This window comes from Rattus norvegicus, chromosome 16, assembly GCF_021556685.1.
Source record: "Rattus norvegicus strain SHRSP/BbbUtx chromosome 16, alternate assembly SHRSP_T2T, whole genome shotgun sequence".
NCBI classification, from domain to species: Eukaryota; Metazoa; Chordata; class Mammalia; order Rodentia; family Muridae; genus Rattus; species Rattus norvegicus.
In genome coordinates this window covers 53,218,852-53,241,461 of record NC_141549.1, presented here as the reverse complement: position 1 = coordinate 53,241,461, position 22,610 = coordinate 53,218,852, and the positions used below count along the sequence as shown (strand labels likewise).

Sequence of the window (22,610 nt, the reverse complement as noted above, 5' to 3'; positions counted from 1 at the left end):
AAAATTAAATGTTTCTTTTTTACTTTTTAAAAGTAATTATTTTATTTATTTACATCCCAGATGTTGGCCCCTCCCTGTCCCCCTTCCCATAGTTCTTTCCCCCATCCCCTCTCTACTTCACCTCTGACAGGGTGACTCCCACTAGGGTATCATGTCTCTACAGGATTAGATGCATCCTCTCTGACTGAGACCAGACAAAGCAGTTCACTGCTACATAAGTGCTAGGGCCTCAGACCAACCCTGTACACTTTTTGGTTGATGGCTCAGTCTCTGGGAGCTCGCAAGGATCCAGGTTAGTTGGTCTTCCTATGGGGTTGCACTCTCCTTAAGTTCTTTCAGTCCTTCCATAGGGGTCCATGACCTCAGTCTACTGGTTGGCTGTATCTTCATCTGTCTCAGTCTGCTGCTGATAGAGCCTCTCAGAGGGCAGCCATGCCAGGCTCCTGTCTACAAGCACAACATGGCATCAGTAATAGTGTCATGTTTTGGTGCCTGCACATGGGATGGATCCCAAGTTAGGTCAGTGACTGGATAACCTTTTCTTCAGTCTCTGCTCCATTTTTGTCTCTGCATTTCTTTTTGACAGGAACAATTTTGGGTTGAAAGTTTTATAAGTGTGTTGATGTCCCTATCCCGCCACTGGGGGATCCTGTCTGACTACTGGAGGTGGTCTCTTCAGCTTCCATATCCCCACATTTGTGCCTTTTGGCTAACGTCACCCACATTGAATCCTGGGAGCCTCCCCCATCCCAAGTCTCTGGGACTTTCTAGAGGTTTCTCTAACCTCAGCAGTTGCATATTTCCATTCATTCTCTCTGGGTCTCTCTCCTGTCTGCCCCCATACCTGATCCTGCCTCCTTTGTCCCTTATCTCTATCCTCTCCCACCCACTGCCCCCATGGTTGTTTGGTTCCCTATTCTAGGTGGGATTGAAGCATCCTTACTTGGGCCTTCCCTCTTATTTAATGTCTTAGGATCTGTGGGGTGTATCTTGGGTATTCTGTACTCTTTGGCTAATATGCACTTATCAATGAGTGCATACCATGCATGGCCTTTTGGGTCTGAGTTACCTCACTCAGGATAGTATTTTTTATTTCCATCCATTTGCCTCAAAATTCATGATGTCCTTGCTTTTAATAGCTGAATAATATTGTGTAAATGAACCACGTTTCCTGTATCCTTTCTTCAGTTGAGGGGCGTCTGGGTTGTTTTCAGTTTCTGGCTATTACAAATAAAGCCACTGTACATATAGTGGAGCACGTGTCCTTGTAATGTGGTGGAGCATCCTTTGGGTATGTGCCCAAGAGCGGTATAGCTGGTCTTCATCTAGAACTATTTCCACTTTTCTGAGGAACTGCAAGATTGATTTCCAGAGTGGTTGTACAAGTTTGTAATCCCACCAGCGATGGAGGAGTGTTTACCTTGCTCCCCATCCCGGACAACATGTGCTGTCATTTGAGTTTTTGATTTTAGCCATTTTGATTGGTATAAGGTGGAATCTCAGGGTCATTTTGATTCACAGGGTTCGAATTTCCTGACTAAGGATGTTGAATTTTCAATATATACAATGCATTATAAATTATAATGTATTATATAATAAAATTAAAACTTTCCAATAATAATAAGCCAATGGGTTTTTCCTACTATATGTTTTCTTCCTCAGAATCCTGGATGTGAATCTTCTGAGTGAGATGGTAGATGAGACACTGCCTCCATGGGGCCCCGGATGAAGAAGAGACAGTATGAGGAAGAATGAGCTCATTCTGAAGAGACAGAGGAGGCACTTTGGAAACGTGCAAAGGTGTTGGCCCAACATTGGCTGTACAGAGTAAGAGGACAGTCACTACTCCTAGGGGATGAGTCAAGCCAAACACAATTGGGTGGGGTGAGTCCTGGCAGGGGAGTGGAGGCCTCATCCAAAAGCAACATTTTTACTTTGTTGAATCAAAATTGTATTTTTTTACATATTTATTTCCTTTTGTACACAGGTCTAATTTTGTTTACACATTAATTATTGGGCAAACATTTTCCATCCATTTTCTTTTTAAAAACTTCCTTCAATGATTCCCCAATTTTCTTCCTTTAGGCTATAGTTTTAGTTGAATTTCTACTCTATCCTCTTGGTTTTTTTTTTTTTTTTCCGGAGCTGGGGACCGAACCCAGGGCCTTGCGCTTCCTAGGCAAGCGCTCTACCACTGAGCTAAATCCCCAACCCCTTGTTTTTTTTTTTTTTTAAATCTCTTATGGACTTGTCTTTTATTCCTCTCTTCACATTCACCTCATTTTTCAGATATTTCCTCATTATGGGAAAATTTTAACTGTTCTCTTAGATCATCCTGGTTTCTTTTCCCATCCATAATGCTCTCCTCGTTCCTCTTACTCCCTTCTCCGTCTGTTATTTAACCTGCTTCTCTTCTGTTTTTCTTTCTCTGCTGCCTTCTCTCTCATTCATTTCCGCGTTTGCCAGAGGTGATTTTGACATCATAACCCTCTGCATTAGCGTGGCCATTTTCTGGTCCGTGCTCCTCGGCGGTGCCCTAGGGGACTTTCCTTGTTCTAGATGCCTTTCTGTACCTTGTGTGGCTGGATGCTGCTACAGCTCTCACGGAGCCAGCTCTCGCCTCTGCTCTCAGGGCTGGTCTTCGCTCACTGGTGGCACTGCTGATGGAGATCTTAGGAGCCGGCCGCTCAGTCAGGAGAGCCACACACGCCATTCAGTCAGGAGTGCCACACACGCAGCAGGAGATACTGGTGTCACCTGATGCACGAATCACAACAGAGAAACAGGAAGGAACAGAGAAACGTGGTTCCTCTCAAGTCCTCACTCACTGACTCCAGAGATCCTCACCAGGTAAGACGCTGGGTGGAGACTAGAGACCAGTGTGCTGGATCCCATTAGAAACCACGGTTGTGGACAGTTGTAGCCACTATCTGGGTGCTGGGAACTGAACTCAAGTCCCCTAGAAGAGCATCCAGTTCTCACAACTACTGAGTCATCTCTCCAGTCCCAAAATAAAACAATTTAGATATTATAAGCGGAATCCTGGAGCTCCCAATTTATCAAAACACACAAAGGCATGAAAAGTCAGGTCCAGGTACAACAGCAGTATAAGACGCTGGTACCCACTTTCATCTTTTGACACATTTTCTAAACTAAAAATTAGCAACAATAAACCTAATGCTTGAAGGAGTTTGTACTGTCATGCTGTCATGACAAGCTCAAAGGCACACCTTGAGGTCTCCTTACTCCACCTCTGCCTCACAAAGCACTCATGGCACCTAAGGTGAGGTGCCAATATTGAGGCCTGCCTGCCCCTCTCAAGTTCCTCCTCTGTCTCCCAAAAGGGGGTAAACCATCCCTGGTAGAACTTTAAGGCCAGCCAAAGCTTTTGTGCTAGTTTTCTTTCACCTGCTATGATAAACACCACACCCTAAAGCAACCTGGGGAGAAACGGGTTTGTCTCAGGCTCATAGCCCATCATAAAGGGAAGCCTGAGCAAAAACTCGAGACAGGAACCTGGAAGCAGGGACTGAACGCTGCTTACTGGCTTGCTCCTCAAGTCTCGCGCAACCCGCTTCTTTATACGACCTATGGGAGGCACTGCCCACAGTGGACTGGGCCCGCCCGCATCATTATTAATCCAGAAAAGGTCCCAGTGTCTTGATTAGCAGCCAACGTGATAGGACATTTTCTAGATTGGGGTTTCCTCTGGCTTGTGTCAGATTGACAAAAGACTCACCATCAGGGCTTCCCAGCCGACGGCACTGACTCAGAACTCCCTCTCCAGCACTCCTTCTAAGAACTAAGTCGAGATGGGAACAAAAAAGTCCCAAGCAAGCGATCAGAGATCTCAAAGGTTAAGCAGCCGTCAGCAAAGCCGGTTTTCAGGATAGGTTTCCATCTCCAAGAAAATCTCCGCCATCCTTGTTGCCAACCGGAGTCTCTCGTACTTTATAGACTCTGGTCCTTGGATGCATAGCCTTTTGTGAGAGTGCATTTAATGAGAAACACCGTAGTGAGGAAGAAATGTAAGAGCAAGTGAGGTTATTCACCTGTTATGAAGTTAAATTTGTTTCATTTTAGAATTAGCCTTAATGTGGACAGTATACGTTCCTCTTTCTGGAGGAGGCATGTGGCATCCTATGTCCTTTATTTTACAAAAGGGTCATAATAGTAAGATGACAAGGTTTTAAATGCCCTTTCTAGCTAAAATTAAATGTGCTAACTTCCGTCAAGCCCTCAGTTTTTACTTCACCCTTAATTGGTGAAGTTTTAGAATCTGGGAATCTTTACATTGTTACTTCCTTGGAAGAAAAATGCTGGAGAATTCCGGTGCATTCTCATGGGTGTTTACCAGGAATGGATTTATCTGTCACAGTAACAAATTAGGCTAAAAGTTTTAGCAGATATATATGTATATAAATGAAAATATGTGTATGTGTATATATACCTTTATGTATACACACATATACGTATTACATATAAACACATATACACAAACATATATGTGGGTATATAATACACACACACACACACACACACACATATATGTATATGTATGTACGCTATTCACAGGAAGCGGTACTGCACATGGTCACTCAGGGACCCTAGCTTCTCATCACCTTGCAACTTCTTTCCCAGCAACTTCATCCCCAAAATACACCAAAGACAGAGTGAAATGTGAAGAGCCAGGCCTCAAAACAAGCTTTACTTCTGCATACATTTCTTTAGTTAGAACCTGGATGCCTAAGCCCAAACAGCAAACAACAAAAACACACACATGATGAAGTCTGAGGGGAAGGCCAATTAACAGCTAAGGCAAGGCGGCGAAGCACTTTGATATCTAGTTTCAAGGGTTAGCCTGTGACCCTGTGGACATCAGAGAAATATTAGGAGACCAGGAATATTAAAAGAACTACTCCAGAAAAAAATTAAACTCGTGCCGGCAAGAACGATGGGGTCGGGGAAGAAACCAGAGTCAGGGAGACCAGTCCGCAGGCAGGGTCACGGTCTCGGCATTTGGTCATGAGACCTGATTTGTGCAAGATGAGCGTTAAGACTTCAGTATATGAGTTACATGGACTGTCAGGATCCTTAGGACATTAATTGCATGGAACGGCAGGACTGGAAATCCAGGCTTTGGAGTGGAGAGGTGAAATTAGAGACCGTGAGAACCTGACGAGGAAAGAGAGACTTGCCTAGTGTTGGCACCTCACAGCAGTTAGTGGGTGAGCAGTCAGCTACCTCAGGAAGGGGAAGATGGGGAAGGCCGTGCTAAGCTTTGGCAAGACTGCTGTTGGGGAAGGACTTAGCTAGTCTTGTGATTAAAAAAAAATAAAGGGTCTGAGAAGTAAATATCCTGTTTCTACCCAAGTTTGGAATTTTTCCATTTTCTAATTTGTGTATATTAAGATATCTTATCTTTGCAATAAGATTATAAAGTAATATTTCAATTTATGGGAAAGAAAAGGATGTTTCTTCCCCAGCAATTGTAAAAGCAGTAGTGCCCCTCTGTGTCTGCGTTTTGCACACCTCTCTTGAGAAGCAACAAGTCATGGGAATGAGTCCTGCAGATTTTCTGTGGGGAATTACCTCATAGGATACTAACTCAGTACCTCAAACACACACCATTGCTCTGGGCAGCTCTCTGATGAGTCTCTCTGTCAGCCTTTATGAAACCATTCTCTGATAAATCAAAAACTAATCAATTCTATTTATAATAGAAGATGCAATCTTCATTGGGCGATTGACTTTTTTTTTTTTTTTTTTTGGTTCTTTTTTTCGGAGCTGGGGACCGAACCCAGGGCCTTGCGCTTCCTAGGTAAGCGCTCTACCACTGAGCTAAATCCCCAGCCCTTTAGTTTTTCTAAATCTCTTAAAACCCTAATCACCAAAATTATTTGGTGAAGCCACCTTTTAAAAGTAAGCATAATAGGATGTAATGTGATGTGATGTGTGTGTGTGTGTGTGTGTGTGTGTGTGTGAATGTTTGTGTGTGTGTGCTGCACACATGCACAAGGCAAGGGTAATTGTTTTGGAATATAAATGAATAAGCTAACTATTGTTAGCACACTCTGGAAAGTGTGTATTGTGTGGCATAAGGAAGTTCTGTCTGTGTATGAAGAATGACATCATATTAAGCACACACAGTATTTTCATGTCCTGTTTGACAGCCACAATTCTCAGGTCACCGTAGTAACCTCCTACATCAACAATGTGATAAAAATATGTGATCTTAGAAATGGCCATGGAGGGGCTGGAGAGATGGCTCCTTGGTTAAGAGCACTGAGTGCTCTTCCAGAGGTCCTGAGTTCAATTCCCAGCAACCACATGGTGGCTCACAACCATCTGTAATGAGATATGATGCCCTCTTCTGGTGTGTCTGAAGACAGCTACAGTGTACTCACATACATAAAATAAATAAATCTTAAAGAAAAAAAGAAATGGCCATGGAGAACACAGCACTGAGCTTTAGAATTCACCAGACAAGGGTGCAGAAGTTGGGTCAGTCACTCACTCCTGAATGACTCTGGGCATGTCACCGGGCTGCATTTTCTTCCTCTCCTCTGAAAGGTCACTAATTACTCTCACCTAAAGAGATACAGTATGATTGACAAATATGAGCAGATACAAGATTTACCCCTGCAACCATCTACAGGTCATGCGGATGTGAAGAGGAACTGTCTTCAACAAACCAACCTTATAGACAAGAGAGTACAACTCAGATGTTTCTGTATCAGGAAGCAGGGGCACCACACAGGCAAGAAATACCTCCTGCAGCCCTGAGCCCCTCAAGCTTCTGGCATGAGCTGAGAGATTAGTTTTTTTTTTTTTTTACTCAGTCACCTACATCTTGGAAATCTGGAAGGAGAATGACAGCAATCACAGCTAGTAGCCTCATTTGGCTTTAGTGAGCCCTGGCAGAAAGGCTGGGGAGCAACTGTTTTGCAGATATCATCACTTGGGCTCTGGTGGAACTCACCCATCATTCCCTACACCAGGGTTCTGCCATTCCAAGAGCATTCACCTTTCTGCCTCTGTCCCTCAAATACCCTGCTGACTATAGGCGCTGCCATTGCCTTATTTTGCTCACCTTAGAAGAGATTACTGGCATGAGACACACCCCAGGGCTTATGTTAATCTGCGTAATGCTACTATAATGAAATACAGGAGGCAACTTATACATAGAAAAGGATTATCTAACTCCTGGGTCTACTGGTTCTTGGTCAAGAGTTAATGGCTCTATCACTGTGTACATCCTGTGAGGGCAGAATATATTGAGACTATAACACATTCACGGAGCAAACAACTTACTCCCTGAGCCAGGAACGGGCAGGGAAGACAGAAGGCCAGCCATCTACAACCCTCTGCAGAACTGGTCCTCAGTAACCTGAGAGCTTCCCTTAAGTTCTGTCATCTCTCAACAGCATCATCTTTAACACATGGACCCTCGAGGGACACCCATCCAACCACTGTAACATCTTCAGTATGTGGGATGCCCCATCGTCCTCAGATTCCATTGCCTGCCTGATGGTGGCAGGTAAGGGAATGTTTGTTTTTGTTTTTGTTTTATTTTTTCCCTTAATTTTTATCAGTTCCAGGGCTTATGCATACAATGCAATCGGTCATTCAAGAAGATGAATTTGAACACTTCTCTGGTATGATTAAAATTAATATGGGAAATCTCAGGAAGGGAAGGAAAGGGGTGTGGTTTAATTAGGCACGTGGAATCCTGTGTGGAGTTTTGATGGAAGAAAGGAAGCAGCCCAAGGTCCTCAAGCAAGAGCTCATCAAATAGACTCCTGAACAGACTTTGTAAAGATACAGTCCCAGAATGTGATGGCTTCATATGCTCAGACCAGGGAGGCGTGGCCCTGTTGGAAAAGGTGTGGCCTTGTTGGAGTATTTGGGTCACTGTGGGTGTGGGCTATCAGTCCCACTTCCTAGGTGCTTGGAACTCTGCCTTCAGACAAAGATGTAGAACTCTCAGCTCCTCCTGCCTGGATGCTGCCATGGTCACCTTGATAATAATGGACTGAACCACTGAATCTGTAAGTCAGCCCCAATTAAATGTTGTCTTTATAGGAGTTGCCTTGGCCATGGTGTCTGATCACAGGAGTAAAGCCCTAACTAAGACACAGACTCAGATAGAAAGGGTAAGACTGAGGGATGCGAACCATGCAGAGAGACATGGGTAAGAGAGTATCAGCTGCCAGATGAATATGTGACTCCTTTTAAGGATTACAACTTCTCCTTAAAAAATCTTACTTCTTTGTGACATCCTGCACTCACACAAAAGCCATGCAATCATGGGGGCCACTGGAAATCCCATCTCTTGGGAGGTAGAGATTGGGTGTCCCCAGGATAAGCAAGCTAGCTAGATTAGACAACAACATGTTCCAAAAGAGGCCAGGCCTCAATAAAGTAGAGGTGCCTGAGGTCGACTCTGTGTATCTACTTACACACATGTGCTCTCAGACAAGTGATCTGTCCCTGTCACTGTCCCTCTTCCTCCCCTTGTCCCTCACCTCTTACACACACACACACACACACACACACACACACACACACACACACGGTCATACATATGCATGCACACACACACCTTAAATGAAACACCCCTGGAAAAGGCATGCACATTCTGCTGCCTGGAAAGCTTTATTTGGGAGATGCTACCAAATTCTCACCTTGAAACACATCCAGAACCTCGCCTTCATTTGTTCATTGGGGACCAGAGTCTCCAATGGCTTCAGAACAGCCTGAAATCTTGGGATGCAGTGTGTAGAAGGACAAACAGCAAGAACAAAAACTGACTCTCCCGTCCAAACTGTTCTTTAAAGATTTCATGCCTCTGATTGTCTTGTAGTACAATCTCCCTTTAATTCGATTTAAAAGTCACGGTTTCCACTCACTTTTCAAAGACTGTATGAACGGAGCATTTAAGCATGGGTGACCTGTGTAGTCCCTTCTCAAAGCTGTTTCCTGGTGAAATGGCTTCCATGCTTCCCAGCGTACGGCTGTCTAACTATCCTGTCCTTGGCAGGAGATAGCACAGTGGCTATCTCTGGGAGAACTTGTCACACATACAGTCGCAGCTTTGGCCCCTTGGGGAGAGAGCAAAGTTAATTACCTTGCTTCTGGCATAGAGAATGATGGAAGTGACCAGCACAGAGAGGGTGTCAAACTGTCGGTTTAACCTGACACCAGGGCTGGAAGTGTGAAGAATCTGTAACATGTACAATTAAATGCCTGCAATCACGGAACACAAGTTCAGACACAGCTAATTTAGAAATTATTGTCAGAACTCACAGGGGATCGGTCATAATAAGGGAGAGAGAAAAGTCTCCAGCAGCAAAAACCCCACAGAGGGACCAAGTTCATGATCCCCACCCCCCGTTGGAAAATAAGCAGAAAGTCGAGGATGATGGGTTTATGTAAAATCAATGTCTCAAAATATTCGAAGAGGTGTATGGTTAAGGAGAATTTTCAGGAATGGAGCTGTTTGTAGAAATGAGGACCTATTTCATTAAAAAAAATATTATGTCTGAGTGCTTTTGCCAGTATGAATGTCTGTGTCCTTCATGTGTGCAGCCCCTCAGAGGCCAGAGAGAACATCAGATCTCCCGGAATTGGAATTAAACAAAGTTGTGAGCCACCACATGGGTGCTGAGGATGGAGCCTGGGCTCAGTGCAGTGATCCAGCCGGACAAAACTTTACAACCCAGATCTCCCCTCTAGCCATGTGTTTTGATGAAGAAGAAGGAATGTGCCTCTCCCTAACGTTGTCTGTTCACTCAGCCGGATGCCCTGCTGCCATTCCCCGCCCCCCAAGAAAATGAAATCATGGCAGGAAATGGTAAAAGGTAAAAAGTCCCAGATGGGGAAGAAGCTAAGATCAATCCTAAAACATATGTGAACGTTCGAGAAGCCTCAAGGACAGTCTATGCATCCTTAGTTAAGAAAACAAAAAACACGAGAGGCTTACTAATTAAATGAAGATATTTCCTCCCACACAGCCAATTGAAAGTCCCCAAGCCATTTCAAAGAGACTGTCCGTGTCTATTTGAAATATTTGTATCTGGACCATGAATAACGCAAGTGCTTTTGAACCGGGCATGACTGATGTAAAGCAAAGCTAAGGGACCGAAAGGAAGATTAATATAAGAATTTTGCATGCGTGCATAATGACAAACCTAAACAAGACCAGAATCAGACAAACATTCTTAAAGAAAAACCACGTGCGCTCAGACACCGCGTTGAGATTTCAGTTCAGTAGCTCGTGTTTGGACTATGGGTGTGGTGTCAAAGGAGAAGTTGGGGCGGGGTGGGGGACGGGGAGGTAAATGCGAAACCACTTGGCACCTGTGAGCCACTCACAGTTCCACAAAGGCATAGAAAAACAAACAAATAGATGGAGGGGAAGCAGTTCAGGGGAAAGACAGCCTTGTTTTGATGAGTTTTACATACCAACTTCCAACCGGGGGAAGAAAGAACAGGATCTGATTGCTGTCTGGAGAGGGCACTTCCTTTGCCCGCTGTGGAGCCAAAACCTGACTCACAAGGACACACAGGTAGGGGTACTGGCAGCTAAGCTGGCTGCTTGCCCATGGGGGTGGGGGTGGGGAATCACTAAAATGAGGTTGCTACTTGTCTTTCAGGTACTTGGGAAACTTTGAGGACACAGCCTCACCGTTTCAGTCCTCGGATTACCAACTTAAATATCACAAATGCCAAGGACTCCCAGGGCAGTGTTGTGAAGCTGCGAGACCAGTTTCTTGGGTGGTCCAGGATTTCTCTGAGGTTTTGAGTCTGTTCCCCCAGCCCCAGCCCCGACCCCGTCTCAATCACCACGTTTGGTGGTGTCTGTAGGTAATATCTGGAATTGAAGTGGTAACCCTCGCGTGCGTAAATGATATGCACCGCTGAGCAGGTCCTGTCTTCACAGGGTATAAGACACATTTATCATGTCTGGGGGTCAGAGACTCCTTACGCGTGAAAGTATGCAGGGTTCTGCTGAGAAAGTGTCTGAGGGAAAACCAGTCATTTGGGAAAGGAATTCATCTCTCAAATTTAGACTTGAAATTTGGAGGGTGGTCCTCAATTCGAACACAGAAAGGGGCTTTGATTCTTCTGGCCTTCGCTTTGATAGATGAGTGTGCCCTTTAAGAATAAACAGAGAATTGAGACCCCAGAAACTGCAGAGATAGCCTGATTGTACCATAGGAGGCCACTGGCTTGGTCTATATACAGAGCAATGGTTTAGCATAAGTTAAAGTTGAATGGAAGAAATAAGGCAGTGGGATGAATCAGCCCTAAGTTCCTTAGGGCAAAATCCATAACCTTTTTCATTTTTTTTTTGTTTTTTGTTTGTTTGTTTGTTTGTTTGTTTTGTTTTTTCTGGGGGATCAAATCTAGGGCCTTTCTAATGCCAAACTATATCCCTGGCCTGCAGTTAAAAACTAATGTAATATTTATTGCAAAATGTGTTGAAGAGAGAAATATCTAGATTTGATCATGACACGGCACAAGCAACCACTAACATACTCATGCCTCACGTCTGAGCCATGGGTTTGTATGTTACTCTTTGATAATTAACAAGAAAGCCCACCTTTAAAAACAGTTCTGTTTTAGTGTTCACACCTCCCGTCTTGTTCCTCACCTGCTTCCCGCTCTGAGAGCAATGTTTGAAGAGCCTCGGCCTCTTACCAACCTTCTAAAGGGAGTTTGAAAGCAAAGGGCTCCAGACCTTTTCACATTTACTGCAAGTGGCCTTTGGAACCAGGGATCACAGTGGAGCCACACCCAACGTGAGAACCCCAGGAGATGCTGAAACCCTTGTGTGCGACCATCTCAGAACAGGCATTCTCTGCTCTTCTTAACCTTGCTTCCAAGTTTGAGAGTCTGCATTGTGCTCTCAACTCTTCCCCGATGCCTCTTTACAAAACCTGCTAGTCTCAGGCTCCTTTCTCATTGCTGTGACCACAAGCAGAATGCAACTTAAGGGAGGAAGGCTTTCCTTTGACGTACAGCCCTTCACAGTGGGGAAGGCCCGGCAGCAGATCTTACCACATCCACAGTTGGAAACAGAGAGTAATGGAGGCTGGGGCTCAGTACACTTCCTCCTTTGTATTCAGGCCAGGACTCCAGTCTGTGGAATGGTGCTGCCCACATTTAATGTGGTCTTTTTGCCTCAGTTAACCGAATCTAGAAAGCTCCCCACAGACATCCCAAAGGTTTGTCTCCTAGGTGGGCCTATATCCTATAAAGATGACAGTCAACATTCACCATCAAAGGGGGGAGGGGATCCCAGATCTACTTATTCAGGAAACATGCATTGAAGGCTTCGAGGGTTCCAGGCCCCTGGAGAAGCTTTGGAGGCCACAAGGCAGATCTTCATTTGCTCCCACAAAGAACAAGCTGCCTGCTTGGTCATGTTGCTCCCAGTTGCTGCCAGTTCCTGTCATCTCTGGCTATGAAGGAAGTTGGTTGTCTTCATTTAACAACCGATGTCGCCTACAGTTGTGTCCCGGTTTTCTGTGTCCTTGGATGTTTACAGTCAGTTTGGGGTATAGTTCTCTCAACTGTATGTAGCCTTTTTCTCTGACCATAGCATTGGTCAGAAGATAATATAGTGTTTGATACATTGCCAAGTAATGACAATCTGTTCACCTGTGAGTAATTTGCAAGCTGAAACTTGCCACACCCAACTGGCAGATACCTGGCTGCCAGGGTAAACCTCCTACCCACTGGCTTCACCTTTCTTGTCCAGTGGCCAATTTGCAGAGGGTTACATAAACAGAATGGACTTACCCAGAGATTTGGAACACATTAAGTCAATTTCCTAGCCACCACCGGTAAGATAAACATGTTGATAAAGCCTGCTTTTCAGAGGAAGGCCAAAAGGTAACAGTTCCCACAACCTGCTCTGTAAAGAGATACCCAGGCAGGAAGAAAGAGAAAGGGCAGAATCAGAAAGCACAAAGGCAACATCACTAAGGATACCCATTGAGAGACAGGATGCACCATCCTCAGGTAAGAAAGCCTATACTTCCTTCCGTATCTTCCTTTGGCTGCCTTCTACACTGTCCACTGACAATGCCCTTCCAGATTTAGGCTCAATGATCAGGGCTTACAAAATGCTGAGAAGCCACAAGGAAAACTGTCATAAAACTCAAAAATGAAACGTAAAATTCCAATAAGTTCAGGCTTCTCTCTGTATCTGAGATATTAGCTGGGTAGGGCTGTCACACAGAGTACTGCAGACTGAAGAACAAAATGTATTTGTTCTTCAAGTACAAAAATATATTTCTTTGCATATATTTGAAATAAGAAGTGTTGGCAGTGTTTCTCAACCTGTGGGTCACAAACCCCAGAGACCACCTTTTAAGTTGCTGTTCCTAACAGTAGCAAAACTATAGTTATGAAGTAGCAACAAGAGTAACTTTGTGGGTGAGGGACACCACAGCATAAGGAACTGTATCCAAGGGTCTCAGCATAAGGAAAGCTGAGAACCACTGTGTTACAGGGTCAACATATGAATTGAGCACCGCCAAAATTTCTCCAATTACTACATGTAACCCTATAAATACAAATTCTGTAAAGATGAATATAAATTCTGTTCTATAAAATAGAAATTTAAGACATATGTCACCAGGATTGCAGAATTTAGAAGTCACTATTTATTTATAAAAACTATTTATAGGTTAAATGCTCCCAGTGTATAATAAGTTTTGGGTGCTATAAAGAATGACTACAGATCTCACACTCAATTTTAAGTTTAATAGATGAGCTGTAGCTGTAAGTCTGCAGAAGCCGTGCACCCATCTAGCCCACAGTTTTGTCTCAAGTTCAGTGCATTTCTGCTCTGATTGCCTGTTCCAGACTCTACTGTCTGTCTGACCCTCTGAAGCTCAGCAGGCATAAATTCTACTTTTTTTTTAAATAAATGAGCCAGGTGGTAGCGGTGCATGCTTTTTTATTTTAAATTTATTATATGAATATACTGTATCTCTCTTTGGACATACCAGAAGAGGGCATCAAATCCCATTACAAATGGTTGTGAGCCACCAAGTGGTTGCTGGGATTTAAACTCAGGACCTCTGGAAAAGCAGTCAGTGTTCTTAACCACTGAGCCATCTCCCCAGCCCAGATACAAATTCCTTACATGTGTTCTCCTTAGAACTTCGCCTGCTTCCCCACCACAACTCTGCCAGTTCTTTAGCCAGGGTAAGAACTGCTATGCCCAGTTCTAGGATTTCTCAAAACTCAACACAGATAGGTAAGGAAATTCTTCCATTCTTACCTTCAAAACATGGTCATGTCCAAATATCATAGCTCCTGTGTTACAAGCCATTGTGGTCTCTTGCCTAGCATAGCTGCCTGGCAATCCTCGTCCTTCCTTCGCCCTCCACTCTGCTTAGTGGCAACATTGATTCAAAAAGCCCAGCACCTTTCAGCTCCATTGTCCCTCTTAGGTTCACCCACCCTCTCCCGCTTGGTCACTCAGGCCTCCTAGATGCTATTCCTAAATGCCCAGCAAATTCTCCTTTGTCCTTGCCCTTCCTTGACACCAAAGTAGGGTGAAGTCCCTGCCTCCTTCAAGTCCTGGTTTAAATCTAACCTCCACAGGATGACCTTGGCCACCACATTAGAAGCAGCCACCTGTTGCCATCTCTGCTCTGAAAGCCCCAAGTTCTCTTACTTGGTTTGAGACAGGCTGACTCCACGGTAGGCTTCAAATTGGCAGTTGTTCAAGAGACACGGCTTAAATCTGTTTCCCAGAAGTAGGCAAGTCTAGGCAACTCCAGGCCTCAGAAGCTGCCCTGCCACCTGGCCTGAGGCAAGTACAATAGTGGGTCAGTGGCAGTTTCCAGACTTCCCCAGCAACAGTTTCCAGATTTCCCCAGCAACAGTTTCCAGACTTCCCCAGCAACAGTTTCCAGACTTCCCCAGCAACAGTTTCCAGACTTCCCCAGCAACAGTTTCCAGACTTCCCAGCAACAGTTTCCCCTACACCCTAGCAAAGATACTGGAAAGTCTCTAGAGACAGAGCCAACAGATTAAGACAGAGGTCACCTACCCCTCCCTGGAATTCCCCTAATGTGTTTTAAATTGAGCCTGTGAGCTCACTTCAGAATCTCCGTCGTGTTGGATTTCCAAAGAATAAAACACTCTTTGCATTTATGCGCTATTTGAGTCTGGGATATCATTCTTTGGCATTCATGGACCCTTATAGATATGCATTTCTTCCCCCTGTAGAGCGTGCACTCCATTGATAAAGCTTTTTGCTATGGCTGCCCTCACCACCTCCCTGCTTCAGACCAAGTCGTTGGGGTGGGAACGTTTTATTTACTGAAGTATTGACTCTGCCTAGACTCGAGTTTGTCATGCAGTTGCTACTCCATATCCATTTGCTAGAATGGGGGCATGCTGGTGCACAGCTGGCTAGGGCAGGATTTTGAGTTGGAGACACAATCAGGGCCGCACAGTAAGATTCTGCCTCAACAGTCAGTCAATGGTTGTTGCCTAAATGACTAAACGAATGGATTCAAGTGTAAAATTATTTTCATAGTACTGTACATCAGAAAGTGTCGTCAAATTTTGGAAGGGAAGAGATTGTAGCACGCTTGTGGGGAAGGGGCGGATCTTCTTACTGGAGGAAAGCCGGGGCTCTTGGCATACTCTGATCTGATGTTTTCTTGTACATCCTTCAAAGCTTTTACAAATCCCCCCAAAACTATCCGTCATCTCCTGATTGCTTCATTTTCTTGTCCCCAACCTTCAGAATCCCAATGTTTATTTTTTCTCCTCCAGACCAAGTATTTTCTGAAAATTTTCTGTAAGAAAATAGCTTTATGTAAAAGTATCCACCCGATCTAAAGCAGTCTGGTTTAGTACCCGGGTCTTGTTTTCCTCGTCTGTACAGAAAAAGCAGGGGCTGTAGATATCCCACAGAGTTGTGTGAAGTTCAAACAATTAATACAAATTCCAGGTCAGTGGTTATGTAGCAAGACCTTTCTATGTGCTGCTTATTTTTATTCTGAATAGATTATATCACAAACAAATATGCTTAATTTAAGTCTGTATTATATCATTTTACTTTATAAATGATATTTGTCAATATAATGAGAAATAAAAGAATATTACATGATCACATCTGCATTGAAGAAAATGTATGCATGGGTTTACACCAAATTTGGAGTGATGTAACCTAAATATGAAATCAGTGGTGTGGTCAAAATTCGTTTTGGAAAAGTTCAAAAAGAATGTCAAAATGATGGGCAGTGAATGCTCAGACCAGCAACATCTTGAATATAACAAATAACTTGTAGGATTTGAAACAGAGAAAGGACATAGCTTTTAAAGTGTCAAAGAAAGAGAAACTGAGTCATTTTGAACACAGCCTGAGCTGTGAGTTACAAGGATCCCACATTACAGGTACTGACTTGCTCTCAAGTCACTTTCCTATGAGCACCCTGCATAGGGTGACCCAGGTGTGGGGACAGGGAAGCCATATTTAACACTGGCCAATGCCTTTTCAAATGCCTCTAGCAGATCATGGAGCAGATACTTCTGGTATCTTCAGAAGTCTGAGGATATCTGCTGAGAACCTGTAATATAAAGTCAATTCATAAGTGTGGGAGAATTTAGAATAAACCTTAAATACTATAAACACATTTAGAAATCATTGTTTTACTGCTGAGAAAAATTACTGTATTGAGAGGTCCAGTAAAAGTGTCCCCTTTGAAATAGCATTCTAATCATAAGGATGATGGAAGACTGAGACAGAGAAAGAGGCATCACACAGACGCCTGAGGGACCTGGGACCAAAGGACAGGTGGGTATGTTCATAAAGCAAAACCCGAGAGTGCACACAGCTGGATTCCTGAAAAAAAAAGTCACATAGCAGTACGGCCTAGTGCATACAAAGGTGATACCTAAAGCATTAATATTTCCAAAGATGGCCAGTCAGTTTCTCTTATTACAAATAAAATATCCACCCTTCCTTCAAAAGATCTGTATGTTCTGGGTTTTTGTGGGCTCTCAACATCAACATTACTTCCCTGTCTGATCACCTTAAACAAAATCTCTTCAAGTATACAAATGTTGCAATCTACTTGGTATCTTTAAGATGAATGAATATTCTGAAAAGGCAAAAAGGGAGTTTCTTAAGAGCAAGCACACAAGGTAATCCCAGAAGGAAGAATTAAGGGAGGAACCGAAGCTCAAGCCTGTTAGGCCCCCAGAAACAGAAAGCATCACATTTGCAAAATGAATGGAAACATTAGTCAATCAGTAGGAAACAAGAAATAAGCACTCAAAAATTTAAAACATGGAAGTCAAGGGCTAAGGGTCTGATTCAGTGGCACAGTATGTGCCTAGCCTGGGAGAGGATATAGGCTGGTAATATTCCAAAATGAGAGTCAAGACAAAAACTCTCAACAGAATAATTTGAAGAATCGGTTGAAGAAATCATCTAATGATAAAAAAAGAGATGGCATGGGAGAGACAATGAAAAACACTAAAGGAGAAACAGTCCATGAGATCAAATAGAAGTTTGGAGAAGAGAAAATAATAAATATTCAGAGATGACATATTTCTTCTTTGCATTGCTGTAACCAATATTTCTTGTGTAAACAACTTAAAGAGAAGAACTATTATATTTAGATCATGGTGTCATCAATGTCTATCCATCATGGTAGAGACGAATCAGCAGGACAAAGCATTTCCCGTTACAGCCAGGAAGAGGAAGAAGCTGCAGTAGACAGGTTCAGGTGTAACTATCTTCCTACCACCTCTCTCCTCCAGCTAGCCCCATTGATGGTGGTTTGAATGGTCACAATAGGGATTTTAATGCTTGGTCACCAGGGAGTGTCACTTTTAAGAGGTGTGGCCACTTTGGGCACCATCTATTGTTATAAAAATATAAAAAATTAAAAAAAAAGTACTGTTGTCTTTTGCCCCACTAGGTCCTGTACTGCAGTGTCCCAAGATATCTGCTAGATATCTTGGCAGAAACACATCCCAACTTCGCCGCGGTGGCCCAGTGTCTCTAGCCGCCGCACACTTTCCTACACTCAAACCCTCACATGAAAGAACACACAGCACAATAATCTTAGATCCAATTGATAAGATACAATTGCCCACTTAAACATACAAAGCCCAGTACCATCCAGTCTCCTCCTCCTCCTTCAAACTTTTCTCCCGCCCATCCTTCCTTCTCATCCAATGACACCCCTCCTTCTGTCTTGTACCTGCCTCACCTGAGACATCATCCCACACTGGAGGAAGTATGTCAGTGAGGGTAGACCTTGAGGTTGCAAATGCTCAAGCCAGGCCCAGTGTCTGACTCCTTTCCTGCTGCCTATCAATCCAAATGTAGAACTCTGAGATCCTTCTCCAGTGCCATGTCCCCTGTGTGCCGCCGTGCTTCCTGCCGTGATGATAGTTGAGTAAGCCTTTGAACTGTAAGCCAGCCCTAAGAAGAAATGTTTTCCTTAGTTAGAGTCGCTGTGCTCTTCTCAGTAATAGAGACCCTAACCAAGACACTGATCAAAATCAATACAGCTCTCCAAAAAATGATACCAAGGCATGAGTCATGGGGGGTGGGGGATTTAAATTCAAACCCTGAAGGATAAAAATATGTGAACATTTTTGAACTGGAAAATAAAAATGTCCCCAACTAAAGAGCACATACCAAAATACATGCGAGCAAATTAATAAAGGAGAAGCATCTAAACGCATCACAGAAGCCCTCGGAATACCAGAAATAATGAGAATTTAATAATATCTTGAGATGAAACTTAAGTAACACACAGAGCATCAGAAACCAAAGCTACCCTGGCAGCCTAGAAAGCCAAGAAAAGGACAGCATTTTAGACTGGAATTAGGCAAATGGAAAGTTGGGAGGGGGGACTGTAGATGTTTTAAGAGCCTGAAGTTACTTGAAGATATGCAACACTGAAAGGAAAAGTGAAATGCCAGGAAATAGTGAAGTTCCCTCACAGAGGAGCTGCAGAAACACTAGTTCAGATTCAGCAGAATTGAGAGCAAACTAAAAGGTTCCCTGGCTTGCAACCCCATAAGAACAACAATGCCAACCAACCAGAGCTTCCAGGGACTAAACCACTACCCAAAGACAATACATGGACTGACCCAGGCTCCAACTGCATATGCCAGTGGAAGGGGAATCCCTTGGTCCTGCCAAGGTTGGACCCCCTAGTGCAGAGGAATGTGGGAGGGGCAGCAGTAAGGGGGGATGGATGGGGGAATACCCTTATCGGGGAGGGAGAAGAGATAGGGGCTTATGGACAGGAAACCGGGAAAGGCATATTTACATTTGAAATGTAAATAAAGAAATATATCCAATAAAAAAGAAATGCAAATACATAAAATGTCCAATAAAAATAAATAAATTTTTTAAAAAAAGTTCCCTGGCAGGGCTAGAGAGATGGCTCAGTGGTTAAGACCTCTGGCTGCTCTTCCAGAGGACCTGAGTTCAATTCCCAGCACCCACAAGGTGGCTCACAACCATCTGTAATGGGATCTGATGCCCTTTCTGGTCAGTGTCAATATACTCATATACAATTAAAAGGAAAAGTTTCTTGGGAACAAGGGCACACTAGGATCTTTAGTGCAATAGAACAATTGATACCTTGAGTTAGTGGAAATAACAGCAAAAAACCTGCCATCATAATGGTTACAAGCCCCAGTAACAGACTGCCCACAAGAAGTTACACATGCGACTGTTGCTGACCTTGTTTTAAACTGTGGCAAAGTGCAAAACACAATCCACAACTTTCTCATTTTTATTAGTTCTTTGAGGACTTCGTACAAGTACATGGATCATATTCACCCACCCAGCTCCTTCTAAATCCATCCCCGATTCCCTAGCCAACCAACTTCATGGCTTTTGTTCTTAAACCAAGAAACACAGTCTGCGCTACTCCTAAACTCTTGGATCTGTGGTCTTCACTGAAGGGTAATCCCCTCACCAGGTGTCACTCCCCAACTTTAACCATTTAAAGGATACAATACCAATTGTTACAATTACATTCTACAATTGGATGGGTGGGAGCTGTCTCTGACTTGGTTGCCTGAGATTGGAAACCCTTCCCCTCATTGGACTGCCCGGCTGGGGCTCAGTGGGAAAAGACATGCTTAGTCCTGCTGGGACTAGATGTTCCAGACAGAGTAGTACCCAAAGGGGGTTACCCCTTCAGTAAGGAGAAGGGAAGAGGGTAATGGGGAGAATGGTTTGTAAGGGCAGGAGAGGAAGGAGAGGAGAGGAGAAGGGAGAAGTTACAGTCTGGATGTAAAGTGAATAGATAGATAGATAGATAGATAGATAGATAGATAGATGGAGTTAAAAAATAAAAATAAAACAAGATAAAAAGCCCACTGTGTACAAAGAAAGGAAGCAATCCACTGAGAAGATATGATTATAAAAATATACACATCAACTTTTTGCATACCCAATTTCATAAAACAAATCCTAAGAACATAAAGGGACAGATAGGTCCAGATACAATAATAATGATAACTTATATATACAAGTCTTGTCGATAGATAAATAGGCTAAACAATAAAGATTAGCAATGAAACTTCAAAATTAAGTTGAGCCATAGATCAAATGGATTTAACGGAATATTCCACATAGTCATGGCATATGAATTATTTTCAGCATCTCTTAGAACGTTCTTCAAAAAAAAAATTACATTTTAGGCAGTAAAGAAAAATCTTAACAAGTTAAAAAATACTGTTCTTGTATTGCATCAGTTTATAATGGCATAAAACAACTTAAGCTACATTAAACATAAAGACCTACTAATATTTAAAATTAGACTTGCAGTCTAGAGAGGTGGATCAGCAGTTAAGAGCACTGGCTGCTCTTCCAGAGGGCCTGGGTTTGAGTCCTAGCACCCACATGGCAGCTGAAAGTCATCTGTACAGTTTCATATGACCCAATGCCCTCCTCATTCCTCAGAGGGTACTACACACATGTCATGGACAGACATGCGTGCAGGCAAAACACCCATCTAGATATAAAACTAATAATAAAAATTATATATATATATGTATATATATTTAACTTTTGAACCCTGGATGTGAAAATTCCAAATTATTCTTTGGCTGTGCATGATCTTTTGCAATCCACTTTAAATTTTGTGATCAACTTCTCTATTTCTAGGAAGAAAATATCATTTGGATTTTGCTAGGAATTGACTTGAATCCTGAGGCCCCATTGCGCAACACTCCCATCTTCAGCAATATGAGGTTTCTGGCGCACATCTAAGTGGTCATTTGGGTCTTCTATGATTTATTTCAACAGTGTGTGTGTGTGTGTGTGTGTGTGTGTGTGTGTGTGTGTGTGTGTGTGTGTGTGTCTGTCATTCGTGCACACACGCACACAAATCTTCTACATCCTTAGTTAAACTCATTCTTAAGTATTTTATTCTATACTTGTTGTTATTATGGGTGAAATTGTTCCTTAACATCCAGATTGTTCATGTCTGGTGTATGGACATATGATTGATTTTTATCTTGTTTTCTGTATCTTTGCTTTGTAATTGTAGTGGTGTGGGAGTGTGAGAGGTTATGCAATCTGCTAATGGATGATTTCTCTTTCTTCAGTGCATGTGACCTTTGTTCTCCACACCTCTCATGGCTCTGGCCAGAACTTTGGAGACAATGTTAAATGGAAGAAATGAAAGAGCTCTGTCTTTGTTTCCTGATAAAAGTTTTCAATATTTCATCAATGAACATGACATTACTTGCGAACTCTTACAAATGTCACATATTATGTTAAGTTTGTTCCCTTTCCTTGTGTTTTGAGTGTTGCTTGTTTTGTTTTGTTTTTCTTTGTAGTGTTATGGATTGGATTAAGGCCTGTGTGCCCTCCTTGGATTGTTTATCAAGGAACTGGAGTTCTGATAGAGTGAATTCGACCATTGCCCCTTTTCTGCAATACTTTGGAAGACTTTTGAGAAACCTATGTAATTTTTCTTGACCTGTTTATAAAAATCTGAGAAGTCAGCTGGCCTGAACTTTTCTTTCTAGACAATTCACTCTCTTGTTGCAGATCTGCCCACCCACAGCTTTAATTTCTTTTTGAGTCTGTTTTGGGAATTTACATGTTTCCAACAATGTATGTCTGTCTCACTAAAGCTGCGATGCTCTTCATAGGATTAGGAAGCATATCTTAATTTCATATAAAAGCATAAAAGACCAAAAATAGTGACTGGAACCCTGGGCAAAACAGAATGCTAGAACTGTTGCAACACTTTATTTCAAACTTCACTACAAAACCATAGTAACAAAAACACCAATGGTCCTAGTATAGAAATGCCATATATAAGCCAAATGAAATTGAAGACTCTGTTATAAACTCACACAGCCACAGCCATCTGATTCTTGACAACTGTGCCAAAAATATCCAACAGAGAAAAGAGCACTGAGAAAGGTGGGGATTCACACATAGAAGAATAAAATAAGATCCAAAATGGGCCAAATGCCCGAATGTAACACTTCAAGCTCTAGAATTGCCAGAGAAAAACACTTCAAGGTACAGGCATGGGCAACATGTTTCTGAATAGGACTCTAGTAGGTCA

General features: G+C 43.0%; 1 protein-coding gene and 1 long non-coding RNA gene across 15 annotated transcripts in view; both read right to left on the bottom strand.

Moving 5' to 3' along the window:
* Positions 1-14,872, bottom strand: part of LOC103693959 (uncharacterized) — a 54,023-nt gene extending 39,151 nt beyond the window's left edge. For 4 of the 15 annotated variants that reach the window (XR_015640333.1, XR_015640332.1, XR_015640335.1 and 1 more), the window contains exon 1: positions 14,702-14,851. This is a non-coding gene — a long non-coding RNA (uncharacterized LOC103693959). Of the gene's footprint in view, positions 1-2,573; positions 2,758-3,739; positions 3,981-14,302 lie in introns of all 15 variants that reach the window. The other 11 variants (XR_015640330.1, XR_015640334.1, XR_015640339.1 and 8 more) reach the window with 10 other exon arrangements.
* Positions 1-22,610, bottom strand: part of Erich1 (glutamate-rich 1) — a gene marked incomplete at its 5' end in the record, with an annotated part of 52,793,804 nt that overhangs the window by 30,422,902 nt on the left and 22,348,292 nt on the right.